A 23,059-nucleotide genomic window follows, 5' to 3' on the forward strand; every position below is an offset into this window, starting at 1 on the left:
TTTATTCTTCTAATCCATAAGCAGGGAATGTCTTTATATTTCTTTAAGTCATCTTCAAATTTCTTTCACCAGTGTTTTATAGTTTTCATAATGTGGATCTTTCACCTCTTTGGCTAGGTTTATTCCTACGTATCTTATTATTTTTGTTATGTCTATAAATGGGATTGTTTTCTTAATTTCTTTCTGTTGCTTCAGTATTAGTGTATAGAAATGCAAAAGATAACTGTACATTGATTATGTATCCTGTGACTTTACTGAATTCATTAATCAGTTCTAGTATTTTTTTGGTGGACTCTTTAGAGTTTTCTACATATAGTAACATGCCAACTGCAAAGAGTGAAATTTTTATTTATTTGTCTTTTATTTCTTTTCATTGTCTGATTGCCATGGCTAGGAGTTCCAGTACTATTTTGAATTAAAGTGATGAGAGTAGATATCCCTGCCTTATTCCTGACCTTAGGGGAAACGTTCTCAGTTTTTCCCCACTGAGGACAATGTTAGCTATGGGTTTTTCATAGATGGCTTTTATTATATTGAGGTATGGCTTTTATTATTTTGAGGTATGTTCCCTCTAAACCAACTTTTTCAGAGTTTTTATCATGAATGGATGCTGTACTTTGTCAAATACTTTTCCTGCCATCCACTGAAATATGATATGGTTCTTATTCTTTCTCTTATTGATGTATTACAGTGACTGATTTACAAATATTCAATCATCCTTGCAACCCATGAATAAAACCTACTTGATTAATTAATTAATGCTAGTATTTTCCCAATACTCATTCCTCACTGAATTTATCACCACTAAATATAAGAAAACTGCATTTAAATTCAGAGTTTTAGGAGGAATCCTTACAAAATTATTTTTTTCTACTTTGCCCTTAATTTTTATTAAATTCATTTCTACCAGTCCATCATAGCAATCACATTTATTTTTGCCATCATTTAATCCTAGCTTTATTGATTACACTTTAATTATAGGCAATAAATTCTTTATCTAGATTTATCCCACAACCAATATTAATTGTCTATTCATATATCATGTTGATATCTTCTCTTATATCCTAGAATATCACATTTTTGTGACTTTCTGCCTCAAATATAAATGAAGTTAACATTGGCTGTTTGTGTGCTATTTGTTTCTTTTTTTTTTCTTTTTCTTTTTCCCTAGGCTCCACACCCAGTGTGGAACCAAACAGAGGGCTTGAACTCATAATCTTGAGATCAAGACCTGAGCTGAGGTCAAGAGTCAGACTCTCAATCAACTGAGCCACCCAGGCACCCCATATTTCTTTTTTTTAATATATGAATTACAGCATCTATCTTAAATTATTTTAAGAATGCTTTAAATTGAAATACATATGAGTCTTGAACAATAATAACCCTTTACCAGTTATTTGCCCTAATTTTAACATTTAGTAACATTAAAAAATAAAATATACTAGCTTGGATCAAAATGGCAATTTCTCATTCATTTTGAAGTAAAACATAGATAAGATTTTTATGTCTTAAACAAAATCATCTAGGAATAACACATAGTATAATGCAAGAATGTAAAGGACCTAAATATAAAATAAAGCAAAACTTACCAAAGTTTATTCAGCTTTTGGCTTGGGGCATATTTAGGCTTTGCTTCAAGTATGAGACAAACTAAGGACAATAATAAAGGTGTTTTACCCATGAATCTTTCAATTTAAGACAATCAAGTACACTGTGAAACATTTTAGAAAAAAGTCAAAAAATATAGGTATGATGAATTAGGTCATTTATATTCCATTTTAATGTCAACTGTGGAGTTAGAGAGAGAGAGAGACAGAGAGAGAGAGACACCCCTAGCTAGACTGATAGAATAAACAGACTTCTAAACTTGATCTTACGGTCAAAGGGCATGACGAATCACTGAATTCTACTCTTAAAACTAAAAATAGGGCAGCCCCGGTGGCGCAGCGGTTTAGCGCCGCCTGCAGCCCAGGGCGTGATCCTGGAGACCCGGGATCGAGTCCCACGTCAGGCTCTCTGCATGGAGCCTGCTTCTCACTCTGCCTGTGTCTCTGCCTCTCTCTCTCTCTCTGCATCTCTATGAATAAATAAATAAAAAATCTTAAAAAAAAAAAAAAAAAAAAAAAAAAAAAATAAAACTAAAAATAAATTTAAAAAGTAATTAATTAAATTAAAAGTAATGTGGAATCAAATAAAGAAAGTCAAAGTGTCATGAATAAAGTAAATCAGAAGCTAGATTTTTCTGTTTAGAAGTCACCTCTCACTGCTGTATGGAGACTGGCTTGGAATATAAGATGAGTGAAAAAGAGTTTGATAGGTCTGTTCTAATATAAGACAGAAAGAAAAATTGGATCTGTTTACAATAGAGGTGTAAGGGTGAAGAGGAATAAAAATATTTAAGAGATATTTTATACTATAAATGCTCAGGAGCTGAGATAATGTGAAGAGATGGGGAGATTTTAGAAGAGAGAGGGAGAAAGGAGGGGGTGATTTTGCCTTTCTGACTTGGGAGGCAAAGCACTGTGAATGGGTGGGGGGTAGCTGGCTTGAGTCAAGAGAAGATAAATTCAGCCAAAGAAATGTAAATTTTGGAAAGCTGTGAGGCATTAAAATAGAAATATCAGGAGGTATCTGAATATTAGTAGAATGATATGCATCTCATCTCTGTTTGCCCTAAATAGCTGTGGTTTTTCTTGCTTTTCATTTATTCTCTCAAGTATCAATGTAGATGACAAATTAAATGATGTAATGATGTGAAGCTGTAGAAGTCTTTGTGCAGCAGAACCATCAATTCAGCAGCTAGAAAAACATAAATGCTAGAGCTCTGTGCATGGAGGAGATTAACCATTAATAATATGGAGGATAGGAAAAGGATGAAAAAGAAAAAAAATCACAGACACCAACATTTTGGGAACTGACAAAAGAGACCCAGTTAGTTACTGTGAGTTAAGAGGAAAACCAGAAGCTATGCTCAGAGCATTCAAACCGTGAAATTTTAGTTACAGAAAACATTCAACTCTAGAAGCTGAATATCACAGACAGACATGATATTCCAACATTTGAAAATACTATCAATGATTTATCAAGTCCACTGTTAGCAATTTGGATTGCATTGAGTGTTTCACTGCTAAGAAAAAATGCTATATTTCACTGCTATAAATTTCCTTGCTTAAGTCTCCAGTGCATATGTGTGAGAGTTTCAGCAGAGTATATTCTAAGATTTGGAACTGTTAGATATTATGATATGTAAATGTTTAACTATACTGAATGATGTGAAACTGTTTTTCAGAGCGGCTTAACAAAATTATGTTCATAAAATCAGACTCTGAAAAGCCCTACTCATTGTAATCCTCACCAACACATGGTTTTGTCAGATTTACACAAATAAAAAACATTGTGCATCTGCTATGCATGTAATGGCATCTCATTTAGTTTTACTGTCCATTTCCCTCGCTGCTAATTAGATTGAATATCCTTTTAAACCATTCTATGAGGCAAACATTACCCTAATACTAAAACCAGAAGAGACATTACAAAAAAGGAAAGTATAGGTCAATGTGTCTGATAAACTAAGAAGAAAAAAAAAATCAGCAAAATAGTAGCAAACCAAATTCAGCAATACATTAAACAAATTCTTCACCATGATCACATACAATTTATTCCAGGTGGTTCATTAAGAAGTGCAAATCGATCAATGTGATACATTAAATTAACAAGAGGACGGATAAAAACATATCTCAAGAGATTCAATGAAAAGCATTGACAAAATACAATAGCCTTTCATAATAAAAACTTAAAAGTGGATTTAAAAACTCATACAGGGCAGTCCGGTTGGCTCAGTTTAATGCCGCCTTTGGCTCAGGGTGTGATCCTGTCACACGTTGGGCTGCCTGCATGGAGCCTGCTTCTCCTTCTGCCTGTGTCTCTGCCTCTTTCTGTGTGTCTCTCATGAATAAATAAATAAAATCTTTAAAAAACCTCATACAATAAAGGTCATGTATAAAAAACCCACAGTTAACATCATACTTGATGAAAAACTAGAGTTTTCCCCTAAGGTCAGGAACAAGATAAGGATGTCTGTTCTCACCACTCATATTCAACATAGTACTGAAAGTCTTAGCCACAGCAATAAGACAAAAATAAATAAACAAAAGACACTTAAATTGATAAAGAAGAAGTAAAACTCTTGCTATTTGCAGAGGACTTATTCTATATATAAAGAACCCCAAAGATTTCATTGAAAAACTTTTAAAACTAGTGAATTTAGTAAAGTTGCAGAACACTAGATTATTATACGGGAATCTGTTGTGTTTCTGTACACTTAAAAATGAGATAGCACAACGAGAATTAAGAAAACAGTCCAATTTACTATACATAACAAAGAATAAAATATCTAAGAATAAATTAACCAAGCAGGTAGAAAACCTATACTCTGAAAACTTTAAGATATTGATAAAAAAATTGAAGATGACTCAAACAACCCAAAAGATAAACCATACTCATGGAATAGAGGAATTAACATTGTTACAATGTACATATGACCCAAAGCAATCTAAAAATTCAATGCACTTGCCTCCTTAACCCAAATACCAATAATATATATTTCTCACAGAACTATGGCAAATAATTCTAAAATTTGTATGGAACCACAAAAGACCCAGAATAGTCAAAGCAATCTTTAGAAGGAACAAAGCTAGAGTTGTCATAATTCCAGATTTCAAGATATACTACAAAGTTATAGTAATCAAAACAGAATGGTACTGGCATAAAAATAGACACAAGATCAATGCAACAGAATAGAAAGCTCAAAAATAAACCTATATCTATATGATCAATTAATCTATGAAGGAGGCAAGAATACACAATGCAAAAGATGGTCTCTTTAATAAATGATATGGGGAAAAATGGGCAGGTGCATGCAAAAGAATGAAACTGGGCCACTTTCTTATACCATATACCAAAATAAACTCAAAATAGCTTATAGATTTAAATGTGGGATCTGAACTATGAAATTCCTAAAAGAAAACACAGGCAGTAATATCTTGGATGTTGACCTTTGCAATAGACAGGTCTCCTCAGACAAGGAAAAAAGGCAAACATAAATTACTGATACCATACCAAAATAAGAAGATTTTGCATAAAGAAGCAAACCATCAACAAAACAAAAAGGATACCTATTGGAATAAAAACAGAAATACCATTAGATACAGTAATTCCACTACAGGTTATTTACCCAAAGAAAAGAAAAACACCAATTCTAAAGATATATGCACCCCTGTGTTTAGCACAGCATTATTTAAATAGCCAACATATGGAAGTAACCTAAGTGTCCGCTGACAAATGAATGGATAAAAAAGATGTAAATATATATACAATGGAATATTATTCAGCCATAAAAAAGAATGAGATCTTGCCATTTGCAACAACATGGATGGCCTGGAGAATATTATGCTAGTGGAAGGGGAGGAGGGCGGGGGGTGGTGGTGAATGGGTGATGGGCACTGCACTTGACGGGATAAGCACTGAGTGTTATTCTGTATGTTGGCAAATTGAACACCAATACAAAATAAATTTATTATTAAAAAAAGAATATTATGCTAAATTAATAAGTCAAAGAAATAAAAATATTATATGATGTCACCTACATGTGGAATTTATAAAACAAAATGACCAAACAAGCTTTTTTTTTTTTTTAATTTTTATTTATTTGTGATAGTCACAGAGAGAGAGAGAATGAGGCAGAGACACAGGGAGAGGGAGAAGCAGGCTCCATGCATCGGGAGCCCGACGTGGGATTCGATCCTGCGTCTCCAGGATCACGCCCTGGGCCAAAGGCAGGCGCTAAACCGCTGCGCCACCCAGGGATCCCAAACAAGCTTTTAAGTACAGAGAAGGAACTGTGGTTGCCAGAGGGGAGATGAGTGTGGAATGGGCAAAACAAATAAAGGGATTAAGAGGTACAAACTTCCAGTTATATATGGATATATATGGATCCAGTTATATATGGATCCAGTAAGTCATGGATATGAAAACTACAGTAAAGAAAATATAGTGAATAATATTGTATGGGGACAGATGGTGACTCTACTTGTCCTGGTGAGGACTGAATATTGTACAGAATTGCTGAATCAATATGCTGTACATCTGAAACTAATTTAACATTGTCAATTATACCTCAATAATAATATTAATAAAGTTGAATATCATTTTATGGACTTCTTTGCCATTTGGCTATCCTCTTCTCAAAGCTATTACGCTTGGTTTTCTGTTATTTTTCTTTTTCATAGCGATAATTTAACTAAATACAATCATTTTTATTTCTAGTGTTTCTTCTCTTTTAATTCACTTCACTGTGTTCTTTGATGAACACATTTTTAAGAAATTATTAAAAAGGAACAGCAATTTATAAACATTACTCCTTTATTAGGATACGATTTATGTAAAATCTAATGTATAGAAGTAATTCGCAAAAAAAAAAAAGAGAATTCGCAAAGTGACTTGAGTTTCAAAGAATGTTTACATCTATGTAACCCATGCCCCATAAAATGTTTTCCTCACCACAGAAAGTTTTTCATGCCTTTCTTTTTCTAGTTCCTGACTGATTATTTTGTAAAGGTTTTTTACAATTAGTTTTTCAGGTTAATGCAATTCATTTATCCATTTTTTGTTTAATTATTATGAATTTCTATGTCCTAAAGAATTTCTGCCAACCTCCAGGATCTCACACATAATCTATATCAGATTACATGTATAAAGCTAAGTAGAAATTGATGTTCATGATTTTTCATTCAGATATCCAATTGTTCCAGCACCACTGGTGTTTTCACTGATGAAAACACTTCCCATTCCACACTCTGGAGTTTCCCTGGTGCCTTCATTTAAAGTAAATTTTCTGTGTAAGTCTGAAGCCATTTTTCTCATACTTGTCTGTGTTATATCAATACCTCACTGTCTTAATAATAGGAGCATATATAGTAAGTCATGAAATCAGACTTTTTGAGTTTTCCAAGATATGTTTTGAGGCTATTCACATTGCTGTGATAGAATCACTATTGGGATTACATTCAAACTGTAGATCGGTAGATAGAATTGACAGCTTAAAACTTTATATTCCAATTGATCCTTTTAAAAACACAAAACGTGTATTTAAAAAAGAATTTAAAACATCATTCTTTTTTAAATACACATGTTTTGTGTTTTTCAGGGCAATATACACGTTTAATGCAATCCCTATCAAAATACCATGGACTTTCTTCAGAGAGTTGGAACAAATTAACTTAAGATTTGTGTGGAATCAGAAAAGACCCCGAATAGCCAGGGGAATTTTAAAAAAGAAAACCATATCTGGGGGCATCACAATGCCAGATTTCAGGTTGTACTACAAAGCTGTGGTCATCAAGACAGTGTGGTACTGGCACAAAAACAGACTCATAGATCAATGGAACAGAATAGAGAACCCAGAAGTGGACCCTAAACTTTATGTTCAACTAATATTCGATAAAGGAGGAAAGACTATCCATTGGAAGAAAGACAGTCTCTTCAATAAATGGTGCTGGGAAAATTGGACATCCACATGCAGAAGAATGAAACTAGACCACTCTCTTTCACCATACACAAAGATAAACTCAAAATGGATGAAAGATCTAAATGTGAGACAAGATTCCATCAAAATCCTAGAGGAGAACACAGGCAACACCCTTTTTGAACTCGGCCACAGTAACTTCTTGCAAGATACATCCACGAAGGCAAAAGAAACAAAAGCAAAAATGAACTATTGGGACTTCATCAAGATAAGAAGCTTTTGCACAGCAAGGGATACAGTCAACAAAACTCAAAGACAACCAACAGAATGGGAGAAGATATTTGCAAAGGACATATCAGATAAAGGGCTAGTTTCCAAGATCTATAAAGAACTTATTAAACTCAACACCAAAGAAACAAACAATCCAATCATGAAATGGGCAAAAGACGTGAACAGAAATCTCACAGAGGAAGACATAGACATGGCCAACATGCACATGAGAAAATGCTCTGCATCACTTGCCATCAGGGAAATACAAATCAAAACCACAATGAGATACCACCTCACACCAGTGAGAATGGGGAAAATTAACAAGGCAGGAAACAACAAATGTTGGAGAGGATGCGGAGAAAAGGGAACCCTCTTACACTGTTGGTGGGAATGTGAACTGGTGCAGCCACTCTGGAAAACTGTGTGGAGGTTCCTCAAAGAGTTAAAAATAGACCTGCCCTACGACCCAGCAATTGCACTGCTGGGGATTTACCCCAAAGATTCAGATGCAATGAAATGCCGGGACACCTGCACCCCGATGTTTATAGCAGCAATGTCCACAATAGCCAAACTGTGGAAGGAGCCTCGGTGTCCATCAAAAGATGAATGGATAAAGAAGATGTGGTTTATGTATACAATGGAATATTACTCAGCCATTAGAAATGACAAATACCCACCATTTGCTTCAACGTGGATGGAACTGGAGGGTATTATGCTGAGTGAAGTAAGTCAGTCGGAGAAAGACAAACATTGTATGTTCTCATTCATTTGGGGAATATAAATAATAGTGAAAGGGAATATAAGGGAAGGGAGAAGAAATGTGTGGGAAATATCAGAAGGGAGACAGAACGTAAAGACTGCTAACTCTGGGAAATGAACTAGGGGTGGTAGAAGGGGAGAAGGGTGGGGGGTGTGAGTGAATGGGTGACAGGCACTGGGGGTTATTCTGTATGTTGGCAAATTGAACACCAATAAAAAATAAATTAAAAAAAATAAAACATCACCATCACTCCTCTTCCAACAATAGAAGAAACTATCAACACTTTAATTACACCATCTCCTTTTATTCTTATATATTATATTTTCCCATTATTTTAGTTTCCTTCTTTTTAGTCAGTTGAAGTAGACATTCTCAGTCAACATTTGCTGAGATTTACCTTTATATTTATCAGGTTTCTTTAAGTAATAATTTTGATGTGTATTACATCAAAATTAAATTACATTGATTACAATGATTACATTAAATCATTGTATATCTCTCTGAAGTATAGTATTTAAATTACCTTTAGTCACATCTACCATTAATAAATTGCTGGAGGGTTTCTTGTTCTAACTGTAGACTTGCTTTCATTTTAGAAACAGTACCCAGAGTTTTCATTCCTAATTTTTCTGATATTTTCTATGAACATTTTGAGGATATTTCACTCTTTTCTACCTTATTACTCTTCATAAATCAGAGTATTTATCCTAATTTTTCATGTACACAATCTGTACTGTTCATGTTTTTGAAATTTTTCTCAATTTTGTTTTTGTTTCTCAGTTTTACCTCCACATCTCTAGGTGTAGATATCTTCTCATTTATCTTGTTTGGGACTTTTCCCGTTTCCTGAAACTAAATTTTCAAGTCTTTTATCTTTCCTCAGAAACACTCAAGCATCATTTTAATAAGGCACCTTAATGTTTCAGGTATGATGGATTCCTAACAATATTTTGGATAATGAATTCCAAATAGCAGAAAATTATATTCCATCTATTTAAATGTTAAAATATAATAATTAACTTCCCACCTATTAATTAAATCCATCCAGCTTTTCTAAATATCATTAAGATGATTTAAATTCCTATATAACAATATCCGTTTGACTTGTGCATGATATAAAATATTTCTAACATCAATTATCTAATTTGGCATTTGATGAGCCAATACATGCCTATTTTTTGCGTAAGTGAAATAATGCTGAGCAAGTTGTAAAGAAATATCAGAAAGTATTAAAGATATATTAAAATAATTACTTTCCAGTAAGAGCTACAAAGTGATGTGATTAACAAGTATTTTCTATTAATAAAACATTGCCTAAGTACAATCTCGATTGCTTTTTGGTGATACTGAATATCAGCAGAAGAATTTTGTTAAAGTAGTGGGTAAAACAGTAATTGCTAAGCATTCATTTACATCCAAATGAAGAGATATGATAGAAAACATTAGTTTTGGACGGAAAACTCAAATTAAGTTGTTAGAACAATCACATACTCAAAACTATAGGAAGAAAGTTATCAAAAAAAAAAACCCAAATACATAATATGAGTATGTATTTACTTTACTTTAGTGATTCCCTGATAACTTCAGCCTGTAACTGTAATTAAATTTTGAACATGGGGCAGCCCGGGTGGCTCAGCGGTTTAGCGCTGCCTTCAGCCCACGGTGTGATCTTGGAGACCCGGGATCGTCCCACGTCGGGCTCCCTGCATGGTGCCTGCTTCTCCCCCTGCCTGTGTCTCTGCCCCCCCCCCTCTCTCTCTCGCTCTCTCTCTCTTTCATGAATAAATAAAATCTTTAAAAAAATTTTTTCTGGAACATGTTTCTGTTAAGGTCATGCACAGCTCACCTCAATTTAGGTGTGTGATATAATTCTGTTCAAAGATTTGCTGTCTAGAATGTAGAAGCTGCTCTTACTTCCATAGGCATTAATCCCACTAAATATGCTTCATTACTTCCAGTTTTTTTCTCCTTATGCTTTATCACTACTAATGTTTTCTCCTAACATGATTTTCATAGTAATTTCGGTCTCAGATGCTTTACTTACAGACTTTGACAATTTTCATAAACACAGAGGGGGAAAAAAAAGCAATGGAGGAAATTCAGAGCTTCTAAGACCTGTGGGACAAAATCAAATAATTTCACATAAATAAAAGTGAAATACCAGATATTTTACCTTCTCAAACCTACTAATTGGGTTGAGAAGTAAGAGAAGGTCTATAATTCTCATGAAAATGGTTATAGAAGGAAAAGGCATAAATAGGGAGAATTCTTATCACCAGACTGAGTGGAACAGCAATCAGAAAGGTGGAAGGGAACTAGTGAGGAAAGATACAGATTTTAGGAAGAATATTTTAAGTTATTAGATCAAGATGTGGGAAAGTCCTCAGAAAAGGTAGAAAATTACTGTTCTGGAATATATTAAATGAAGGAAGATGATTGAATATTACCAGAAAGATGCATTTTGTGTGCATGTGTGTGGAAATCTCATGCAACTTCTTTGTATTACTATTATTTTTATTTCAACAACTTTATTACTCTATAATACATTTTACCTTAGCTTGAAAAAGTCAAATTACTCAAATCGGTTTGGAACTGTTTGTCAAGATAGGAGATGGTAAATAGATGGAACACTGATGGCGCAAGACTTCATTAATTTTTATTTTAAAGATTTTATTTATTCATGAGGGACACAGAGAGGGGCAGAGACATAGGTAAAGGGAGAAGCAGACTCCCTGTGGGGAACCCAATCCGGGATTGGATCCCAGGATCCCGGGATCATGCCCTGAGCTGAAGGCAGACTCTCAATCACTGAGCCACCCAGGCATCCCTCGTTAATTTCAATTTATTTATTTATTCACAATTCAACCAGAAAATAATCTATTTATAAAAAGAATTTGGAAATGACAAGTGTATGTAACATTTAAAGTCTTAAACTGAGAATTAGTAGATTTAGAGAGTTTTGAAATTTTTTAAAAATTGTACCAGTGGCAGTGAATGTTAAGTAAACCTACTTTGGTGACTATCTCTCCAAGATGATAATTTTAACTCTAATTCTCTTGGATATGTATACACACACACACACACACACACACTCAGGAGTGTGATTACAGGGCCATATATATGGCAGTTCTATTTTTTGGGAACCCCCATGCTTTTTCCCATAGTGACTGAACTATTTTACATTCCCATCAACCTCATACAGTGGTTATAATTTCTCCACCCTCACCAACACTTCTGATTTGTTTTCTTGATATTAGCCACCTTAACAAGTATAAGGTGATAAATCGTTATGATTCTTATTTACATTTCTTTGGTGGTTAGTGATAGCAAGCATCTTTTTTTTCACATACCTGGCTGGCCAGTCATAGGATTTTAGAGAAATGTCCATTCAGTTTCCATGACCATTTTTCAACCTGTGTTTTTGTACTACTACTTTGCTACTTATTTGTAGGAGTTCCTTATATATTTTGGAAATGAACTCCTTATCAAATACACAGTTTGCAAATGATTTCTTTTTTTAATTTTTATTTTTTTATTTTTTTAATAATAAATTTATTTTTTACTGAACATACAGAATCCAACATACAGAATCATTGACCCTCATTTAAACATGAATCTCTATAGCTTTTGACCATAAATGAAGTTCTATGGTGAACTGAGGTATTTTACTGAGTCATTTTATCAGTCATCTTACTTATTTTCTTCTTGATAAGAATCCTAATTTTACTGTTTTGAGAGATTTCATAAATGTCTTACTAGTATTTTAGAAGCTATGACCTTTGCAAGCAAATGCAAAATTGTAAATAAGGAGTCCCCAAATTTTGTAATATTCAGCTCATGATTCCTCATACTTTAAATTGCAGAATTTTTTGCAAATAATTTCTTGCATTCTGTAGGTTACTTTTTCCCTCTGTTGGCTGTCCCTATGCAGAAGCCTGTTACTCTGATGTAGTCTCACTTCTCTGTTTTTGCTTTTGTTATCTGTGCCTTCAGCTTCATACCCATAAAATCATTGCCAAAGATCCATGTCTTTCAACTTCATTCCTGTCTTCTTTTAGTAGTATTACAATTTTGGGTTTTATGTTTAAGTCTTTACTCATTTTTAGTCTACTTTAGTACACATGGCTTCTTATCATTTACCAGATAAACCAAAAGCAATTAAAATGATGACTTACTCTGTTAGAATAAACTTTCAGTCTGTAATTTTCTATCCTAAATATCAAATAGAGAATTAAGACTATCTCAGATATTAATGATACAACCATCACCATCCAGTGAAAAAGACCCAGAGTCATTAAGACTTACACTACAAAAATAAAAATTACTCATTTAGAAAGAACAATACCAGACAGCAGCTTTTTATATCTGATTTTAAAAAGTAGGAGGAGCAATGGAAATAAAATAAATATACATAAAAAGATTTTTTTTCTTTTAAACTACTATTTAAGGAAACTAGATAAGGACTAGAGTGAAACAGATGTCAAAGGAAAGCAGAAACGATACCGAACCAAGTAAAAATGAAAACACACCCTATCAAAATGTGTGGAATGCAAACAAACAAGCCATGCTCAGAAAAGAGAAATTTACAGCACTCAATACTCATATTAGAAAAGAAGAAAAAAGAAATCTCAGTTCAATGACTTCAGAAGCTAGAAAAAGAAGAAGAAACAAAACCCTATGATGCAGCAAAGTGGGGGAAAAACATCAGGCTAAAAACCAAAGTAATAACAAAAAAGTGCTCCTAAAATATCAAAGCAACAAAAGCTAGTTCTTTGAGATCAATTATATTTATAAACTTCCAAACAGATCATATAAAAGACATAGAAGAACAAAAACAAAAATGAGAGAAGTGACATCACTACAGAAACTTCAAATACTATAAGATAATAAATACTATAAAGAATATTATAACCACAAATATTACAACTATGTGAATTATACCAATGTTGTTGAAAGATGCAAGAAGAAAGAATTAAAGAACAAGGAACTCTAAGTAATTTGTATTTGTAGTTACAAACTTTCCAAACAAAACAAAACCCTTCAAGAGGTACAGATGTTTTTTACAGCTAGCTTTTCAGAAAAAAAAAAAAAAGAAAAAAGGAATTTGACACTTAGCTTCAGGAAAGAAAGTCCTTACTATCCTGGTTTACTCTTTATAAAAATCTACTTCTTCCGTAAAAACTTAGGAGGTTATTGGGGGCACTTGGGTGGTATAGTTGGTTGGGCATTTACACCTGGTTTTGACTCAGTTGTGATTTCACGGTTGTGGGATCAAGCCCCAGGCCAGGTTCCTTGCTCAACACAGAATCTGCTTAAGATTCTCTCTCCCTCTCCCTTTGCTCTGCCAGCTCATTCTCTCTCTCTCTCTCAATTAAGTAAATACATCTTTAACAAACAAACAAAAAATGCAGATACCTTGTACACATGAAACTATTATACTGTATATTAACTGGAATTTGAATAAAAACTTTTAAAACATGCAGGATATACCATCACATACATATAAAATTTTGAGTAAAGTCTTTGGCTACAATTCAGTTTACAGTTTACTTCTCAGTATTTACACAAAAGATCAGTGCAAAATAACTGATTATTTTCTGAAATAACAAAATGAATACACATTATGAAATATTAATGAAGAATATTGCTTGTGTATCATCAGATCATGGGCAGTAAAGGTGAAGGATAGTCTTGTAGTCTTGTAGCAATAATAGGAAATATTCTTAAGTGAATAGTGTCAGCACTTTAATTAATTTCTGAAATTTATAATAGATTCTAGCTTTGAAAAAAACACAAACTGAAGTATAAAATTAATGCAATTTCACAGGTCGAAGACCTCTAAATGAACATAATAACAAGATAAAATACAGAATTCAAAATGTAATGCTTGCAGAATAAGTGGAGATTAAATTTAAGAGATGCTTTCACCTTTCTCCTTCTCTGATTTTTAAGGCATGTATGTGGTCCAGAGTGTGATTAACAATAATTTCTATTTCAGCCTATTTAGCACATCAGATGGGTATGGGTATCTCACCAAAGGAAATTCACTTTTCAATCCAAGAAGAGGCATCACCGAAGTTCTAATTAAATACTAATGTTGTTATTACAAAATCAAATTACAGAATCTGTGGCCTTTTGTAAAATAACACTTCAGCCAATGTGACTATTATGTATAACAATCTATTTCAATAGCATTTTCTTTGTAAATAAACACATTGTTGTTATTACTGAAAGTGGGACATTTAAAAGTCAAAATTGTTTACCAAAACTCTTTCATCTATAATGAATAGGCTCAGATTATTTTTCTCTAGTCTAAAATACTTAACTCTGCTAAAACAAATGCCTATAGAACATGTTACTGAGCTCCTTTTCTCAACCTCAAGTAAACCTGATACACGAAATAAGCCACAAGAAGAGTCCTGCCCTTAATACAATATTAGAGTTAAAATCATGAAAATAATTCATAGTCAAATAAAAACTACACAATCTGAAATCATACAGAATTTTTGTTTACTTAACCAACTTAAAAAACCACAGCATTTTGATTTCAAAATAAAGGCAAATCTTAGAGAAATTATTTTTATTGTGGTAAGGACACTTAACATGAAATTTTTCCTCTTAACAAATGTTTAGAGTGGCTGTATTGTATTCTAACTATCGGCACCATGTTTTACAGCAGATCTCTAGAATTTATTCATTGTGCCTCCCCTTAGCCCCTAATAGCCACCACTCTATTTTTTGCTTTTGTGAGTTTGAATATTTTACAGTGCTTCATCTAAGTGAAAGCACACAATATTTGTCCATCTGTGACTGGTTTATTTCATTTAACAAATTTTGTCTTCTGCCGCTGCTGCTGCTGCTGCTTCTTCTTCTTTCTTTTTCTTCCTTCTTCTTCCTGATTCTTTCTTCTTCTTCCTTCTTCCTTCTTCTTCCTGATTCTTTCTTTCTTTCTTTCTTTCTTTCTTTCTTTCTTTCTTTCTTTCTTTCTTTCTCTTTCTTTTTTCTCTTTTTCTTTCTTTCTTTCCTTTCTTCTTCTTCTTCTTCTTCTTCTTCTTCTTCTTCTTCTTCTTCTTCTTCTTCTTCTTCTTCTTCTTCTTCTTCTTCTTCTTCTTCTTCTTCTTCTTCTTCTTCTTCCTCCTCCTCCTCCTCCTCCTCCTTCTTTCTTCTTCTTCTTCTTCTTCTTCTTCTTCTTCTTCTTCTTCTTCTTCTTCTTCTTCTTTCTTCTTCTTCTTCTTCTTCTTCTTCTTCTTCTTCTTCTTCTTCTTCCTCCTCCTCCTCCTCCTCCTCCTCCTCCTCCTCCTCCTCCTCCTCCTCCTCCTCCTCCTCCTCCTCCTCCTCCTCCTCCTCCTCCTTCTTCTTCTTCTTCTTCTTCTTCTTCTTCTTCTTCTTCTTCGGGAGCTTGTTTCAGATTCATCAAGTATTTTGCAGATATATATGTTTCCGTTGTAGACTTCTCCTGATATATATTTCTTAACTAATTTATGTAGTGCTTATTTTAGAGTGATTACATTTATATCCACGTTTTCCTGGGCTCTTGGATGCTGTTTGCTCTTCTACCTTCATAAGAATGTCTACAACTCCACTCAGTCTGTCAGTGCCTCTGCTGTCAGTTTCCACTGGGTTCTTGGCCTCTCTCATCTTTTATTTTGGGTATTTTCATCACTTGATTATCTGTATCAGAGAATTTCAGCTATTTGGCTTATAAACCTGGATGTTTCAGCTAAAAAGTGTTTTCATCTCAAAGTAAAAATCCACTCTATACTATGATCTCTCTTCGATCTTGACTCCCCTATGTTCTTAGAGCTTTGGTTATTCTCCTGTACTATCTGGTGTTATTTACTGAGCATCATTCAGAGTTTCCAGTTATGCATTGCATATGGCTTTGTGGGATGCAAACTATTACTACATAGCTTGATGTGGAATTCAAAGAAATATTTAATATATTTATTCACCAAATATTTTTGAATGCTTACTCTTTATTTAGTATATATTTAGTGAGCACATACTAAGTGCCTGTTACTTCTCAAGGTAGTGGGCCTACAACAAGGAGATAAAAAATAACTCTATTCTTGGTTTTCTCCTTTTTTATAGATTTTTAACATTATTTTATTGTCAATTTGCTGTTAATAATCATTGATTTAACATACAAATTCCATCAATATCTCATATTGCATTTATGAAGGTAATTACAGTGAGTTATTTCCAACCTCAAATCTGGTCCCTTATATACATTCCAAAAAATGTATTCTGTAAAAACAATACATTTTTTCAAGATTGTTTTATTGTGAATTTCTCAACTACAAACCTCAAATATGTAAAGGTATGTCTTTTGGGGGGGGGGAAGCTTTATTTTTTATTTATTTTTAAAATTTTTACTTATTGATTCATGAGAGACAGGGGGAGAGAGAGAGAGAGAGAGAGAGAGAGAGAGAGAGGCAGAGACACAGGCAGAGGGAGAAGCAGGCTCCATGCAGCGAGCCCGATGTGGGACTCCAACCTGGGTCTCCAGGATCACCCCCGGGGCCAAAGGCAGGCACTAAACCGCTGAGCCACCCAGGGATCCCCTATTTTTTAATTGTACCTAAAAATTAACAATAATTCTTTTTTAAAGTTTTGATTTTATTTCTAGGTATTTAACATCCAATGTTGTATTAGTTTCCATTGTATATATAGTGATTCAGCACTTAACTTACATACGTTGCTGGTGTTTATCAGAACAAGTGCCCTCCTTACTCCCCATCGTCTATCTTCCCCATCTTCCCACCCACATCCCCTCTGGTCACCATTAATTTGTTCTGTGTAGTTAGAAGTCTGTTTCTTTCAGAAATAACTCTATTCTTATATATATTTTAGTGTGGGAGCATGATCTAAGAAACTATAAACATACATATATAGTAAACATTTTGTAAGGGAAAATAGAAAAGGTAAAAAATAGTCATAAGTGTACTTTTATTTTTTGTTTTCTTTCATTTTAAATCAATCCACATAGAATGCATTAGTTTCAGAAATATAATGAAAAAAATCATTTGGAATTTAAGTGCAAAGACTAGTTGAATTTAAATAAACCATGTATGTTTTATTTTAAAAAAGTATACTTTAAGATAAGATAGTTAAGGGACTGCTCTTGCTGGGGGTTAAGAACAACACCTTAGATGAAGTGAGTCACTTCACTTTATAGGGAAGATATTAGGGAATATTTAGGGAAAGATAATATTATACAGAGAGAAGAGAAAGCGCATAAACCTAAGAGTAGGAGACTGAGTGTTTTCCCAGACAATAGCAAAAAGGCCAATGTGGTGGAAAAGAAACTATTAAGGGTGCTAACAAGAGGATGGGAGCTGGCAAAAGGTTAGAGTGCAGAACATATATGGATTTAAAAATCATAGTAATAACATGGGGTTTTATTCTAGCTGTAAAAAGTTACTAGACAGTGATACGACATGGCTTAATGTTTCAAAAATATTTCTTTGACTGTTTTGGTGGTAATAGACTGAAAGAGGTAAAAGAAAAAGCATTTCAAAATCATTTATTTTCTACTTTTCTCCTTTTGGGCTCTTGGCAACGCTTACACTGAATCAAGATAATATTTTCTTGGGTGTATTATAAGAAAGATCTCAGAGATTTATATTTTTGTGCTCCCTTATTTATAGCATTTTCCCAATGAGAGAAATAGCATGTAAAATGTTAACATAAATAAGAGCATTACGAACAGATAATCATACATTAATCTATGGATTGTATTCGTAGATTTGTGTTTTGAAAATTAGAAACAAAGGATTCGATACAATGTGTCATTAATATGGGAGTGCACAAGATCATTTTTAATACCTGAAGCCACATTTGTGGAGTATTATTAACTATTATGGTAAGAGATTATCTTTCTTTATCCTAAATTGTTCTACGAGGTTTGTGTTGTTATCATGTCCCTTTTTTGGCAAAGAGGCAGAGATTAGAGAGGGAGAGGGAATATCAAACAGACTCCCCACTGAGCATGGAGCCCAATGTGGGGCTCCGTTTCACTAGGACCCCTGAGATCATGACCTGAGCTGAAACCAGGAGTTGGATGCTTAACTAAATGTACCAACCAGGCACTCCAAAACCCTGAGTTATTTTAAGCAGTGGTTCTTCAGAAACATTTAAGCTTCTTAATGTCACTGAAATAAAGTTTTTTTCTCATTAAAAAGTTTTGATTTTTGAAGACTGAACATACATTTGAAAAAAAATATTAAAGTTAAATATTTTCCTGTTTCACATGTCACTTCTTGGAAAAAATAAGCCACCAACTTCCACCAGTGCTCTGTCCTAAGCTGCCCTGCAAGATCCAACTTGTGCCTTAGCAAGTGTCTGCCTGAAGGCATCCATGAGATAAAGATGGAGTGGCTAATGTGAGGCTAAATAATCAGGAGATATGATAAGGCCTTTACTGAAAAGAGAAAAAGGCAGTAACTCCTTTCTCAGGTTCTGCACTTTGCTCAGGAGTGGTACCAGCATAGCTCAGGGGTCAGAAGTCTAACAGGCAGGCCAAGTTGTCCCTCTGCACAAGAATGGGCCAAAGGACCAGACCTCTCCCTGTGAATGTGAGGACAACTTCCTCTCCACTACTGAGGCCGTATTAGCCACCTCACAGGGCACCTGGGTGACTCAGTGATTGAGCATCTGCCTTTGGCTCAGGTCCTGATCTTGGGGTCCTGGGATTGAGTCCTGCTTTGGGCTCCCCACACGAAGCCTGCTTCTCAAAAGATGTATTCTGTAAAAACAATACACTTTTTCAAAAATGCCTCTGTCTCTGCCTCTCTTTCTGTGTCTCTCCTGAATAAATAAATAAAAGCATTAAAAAGTATTAGATAAGACACCTTACTTATATGGACCTCAGAAGAGAAATGAAGATGGGGTTGTCAGAACATTAAAAGAATTAATCTGGGTCACACAACAGAACCTAAGGCACCTAAAGAAACAGACCGGCCCTCCCAGCGCCGCCGCCCCCACCGTGCGGAGCAGCGGGCAGCCGGCGTGGGGCTGCGGGATGGGGACTCAGCGCCACGGCGGCCGCAGTGGCCGCAGCGCCCCCGGCCGCCGCCCCCGGGTCGGTCCCGCAGGGGACGCGGGGCGCGGCCAGTCCGCCCCGGAGCCAGGCCCGCGGGCGGCGGCGGAGCTGGGCAGGTGCCTGCGGCTGGAACCCGGCGCCCTCGGGCCGGGCAGCGTCAGGCGGCGGTGCCGGCGGGTGCTCTACTGGGTCCCCGGGGTGTTCATCAGCCTCCTGCTCGGCCGGTCCCACTACGCCTACGCCGTCCAGCTGCGCATAGTGTCCATGGAAAATGTTGGCGAGCAGGTTGTGTGCCTGACTGCTTATCATCTACTTTTTGCAATGTTTGTCTGGTCATATTGGAAAACTATCTTTACATCCCCAATGAATCCTTCAAGAGAATTCCATCTCTCTTATGCAGAAAAAGAATTGTTGGAGAGAGAGCCAAGAGGAGAAGCCCATCAGGAAGTTCTCAGGCGAGCAGCCAAAGATCTTCCCATCTATACCCGGACCGTGTCCGGAGCAATCCGATATTGTGACAGATGCCAACTCCTAAAACCAGACCGCTGCCATCATTGTTCCGTCTGTGATAAATGTATTTTGAGGATGGATCATCATTGCCCATGGGTGAACAATTGTGTTGGATTTTCAAATTACAAACTTTTCCTCCTTTTCTTGGCTTATTCTCTGCTGTACTGCCTTTTTATTGCTGCTACAGATTTACAGTATTTTATCAAATTTTGGACAAATGGCCTACCCGATACTCAAGCCAAGTTCCATATTATGTTTTTATTCTTTGCTGCAGCTATGTTTTCTGTCAGCTTGTCTTCTCTGTTTGGCTATCATTGTTGGCTAGTCAGCAAAAATAAATCTACATTAGAGGCATTTAGAAGTCCCGTGTTTCGACATGGAACAGATAAGAATGGATTCAGCTTGGGTTTCAGTAAAAACATGCGACAAGTTTTTGGTGATGAAAAGAAGTACTGGTTGCTACCCATTTTTTCAAGTCTAGGTGATGGCTGCTCCTTTCCAACTTGCCTTGTTAATCAGGATCCTGAACAAGCATCTACTCCTGCAGGATTGAATTCAACATCGAAAAATCCTGAAAACCATCAGTTTCCTGCAAAGCCATTGAGAGAGTCCCAGAGCCATCTTCTCACTGATTCTCAGTCTTGGACAGAAAGCAGCACAAACCCGGGAAAAGGCAAAGCTGGTATGAGCAATCCTGCATTAACCATGGAGAATGAGACTTAACTCTTCAAACAAAATAAATTCATACTTTATGGAAGTATCCATGCTGTAGGTGGATGGAAGAGGCTTCCCACAGGAAGGCACCATTGGCCAGTTGTTCCCATTTTCCTTTGGCTGGATATGCAGAATATGAATTGGTTAGTTCTCTCCAAGCTGTTGCTTAAAACATAACACATTTTTAAATTCAATATACAGATTGTTTGAACTAACACAAATTCCTCTTACATATTAGAAGTAATTATGGTTTATGAATCAAAGGCAAAAGTATCTTCTATCATAAAAACTTGGAATAAATTCATGGGCTGATTTTCACCCAAATATTTGGGTAGTACAATGTCTATACATAAAAAGCCCATTAATCATCTGAGTTTCTGATTCCGAAAATTGAGACTATTTAAGATATTGAAATTTGAAAGATTTCAAATTACCGTATAATGACAGCTTTATTTATAAAACCTACTAGTTACCAACGAGTTGGAGGTAGCATTCCCTCTGTTGTGAATCCAGCCCCAGACTGAGTGAACTATAATGACTATGAATTCATTGCAAATTTTAAGTGGCCTACAGTTGAAGATTACCACCATTTTTGCCAGACTTTAATCTAATTCTAGCCTTTGTTCCCTGCTGGGAAAGATGTATGGTCACTGAAGCCTGAGCTCACTGATAAGCAACTAGCTAGCAATTTTTATCATAACTAATACATTAATTACTACTACATCCACAATATATTTTTCATCTCTTCTGATCCTCTTAAATTGGCTGAAAATTATAAAAAATCATTTATGATGTTCTTTTGCCATTCTGGCTTTTTAAAAAATCTCATTTTTTAAAAGTTATTTGTTCTATTGAACATATAGCTAAAATATTGAATTTGTTAATAATTCCTAATGGGCCAATAGATTAATCCTCCATTGGTATTCTATATTATTTCTGTGTCCCCTCATCGAAAGTATGACAGTTATACTTTATATTTCTTCAAATACTTAAGATTAAATTATGCAAATCATTAAAAGAAATATACTTTTAGAAATTTAGTTCAATATGAACTAAATGGTGTGCTGTTTGGAAATTGAGTTTAAGGTAAACTAAAGTGGTGTGTTTGTTGATGCCAAATGTTCGGCTTCAGTAAATATACTAGGAAGCTCTTGTGCCTTGTATGCACTATTTGAAAAAAATTTATTCTTTTTTTCTTTTTTTTTTTTTTTTTTTTTTTTGAGTGGAGTGTAAGTTTTGTAAATGTTAGAGATTAGAATAAGCTGTAAACATTTTTTGGTACTGATTTTGAGAATTTAAAGCAGATTATCTTTTAAAACTTACATAGCTAAGGAACTGGTATTTAATCAAAGAGAAAATGGTATTAAACTTTTCAAAATCTGAGTTAGACAAAAATGCAACACATAATAGACTAGTAGACCAGAGGGTAATGGAGTAAAAAAGATCCTTGCAAAACCCATTCTTTCTAAAAATATAAAGTTTTATATTTAAATGAGTTTGTGAAAGAATCAGTATCAGTGAAGTTCATTTTATAGATCATTTGAGTGTAATTCTTTGAGTAATAGGATGGCACTCTTTTTCAGATTTTTTTTTTTTTTTTTTAAAGCTAAAGACTTTGATCTGACAATCTGTTTCAGGAAATCTCAGAAGATATGATACATTCTTACTTTTTACTTTTAAGATTTTTTTTTTTTTTTTTAAAGATTTTATTTATTTATTCATGATAGTCACACAGAGAGAGAGAGACAGAGAGGCAGAGACACAGGCAGAGGGAGAAGCAGGCTCCATGCAGGGAGCCCGACGTGGGATTCGATCCCGGGTCTCCAGGATCGTGCCCTGGGCCAAAGGCAGGCGCCAAACCGCTGCGCCACCCAGGGATCCCTACTTTTTACTTTTAAAGGATTTTTGGTCATCATTTTTTATTACCTGAAGTGCCAGGTTGGAACCTATAGCTACTGCTAGAAGTCTTAAGGGCAACAGCATCACATGATGTATTAAGAATTATATGCAGCCAGGTTTTTTTCAAAGCACAGTACTATAGCCATTTTTGTGGATAGGATTCTGTGACATGTTCCTTGTCAAAATAGAAGAAAAAAAGAGAAGTTTTTATTCTTTACCTTGCTAGAGTACTGTTAAGTTTTTCCTTTTGTGTAATTATTGATATACATGAGTCAGTACACATTAGAATCAGATTTAAAAAATTTTTTTTTACAAATAAATTTTTTTCCATTAAGTTGTA

General features: G+C 34.9%; 1 pseudogene; it reads left to right on the plus strand.

The window, feature by feature from the left end:
• The first annotated feature begins 19,777 nt into the window (after positions 1-19,777).
• On the plus strand, positions 19,778-20,866 carry LOC140641206 (palmitoyltransferase ZDHHC2 pseudogene; annotated as a pseudogene).
• Positions 20,867-23,059: the final 2,193 nt, after the last annotated feature.

Source organism: Canis lupus, chromosome 10 (genome assembly GCF_048164855.1).
Source record: "Canis lupus baileyi chromosome 10, mCanLup2.hap1, whole genome shotgun sequence".
NCBI classification, from domain to species: Eukaryota; Metazoa; Chordata; class Mammalia; order Carnivora; family Canidae; genus Canis; species Canis lupus.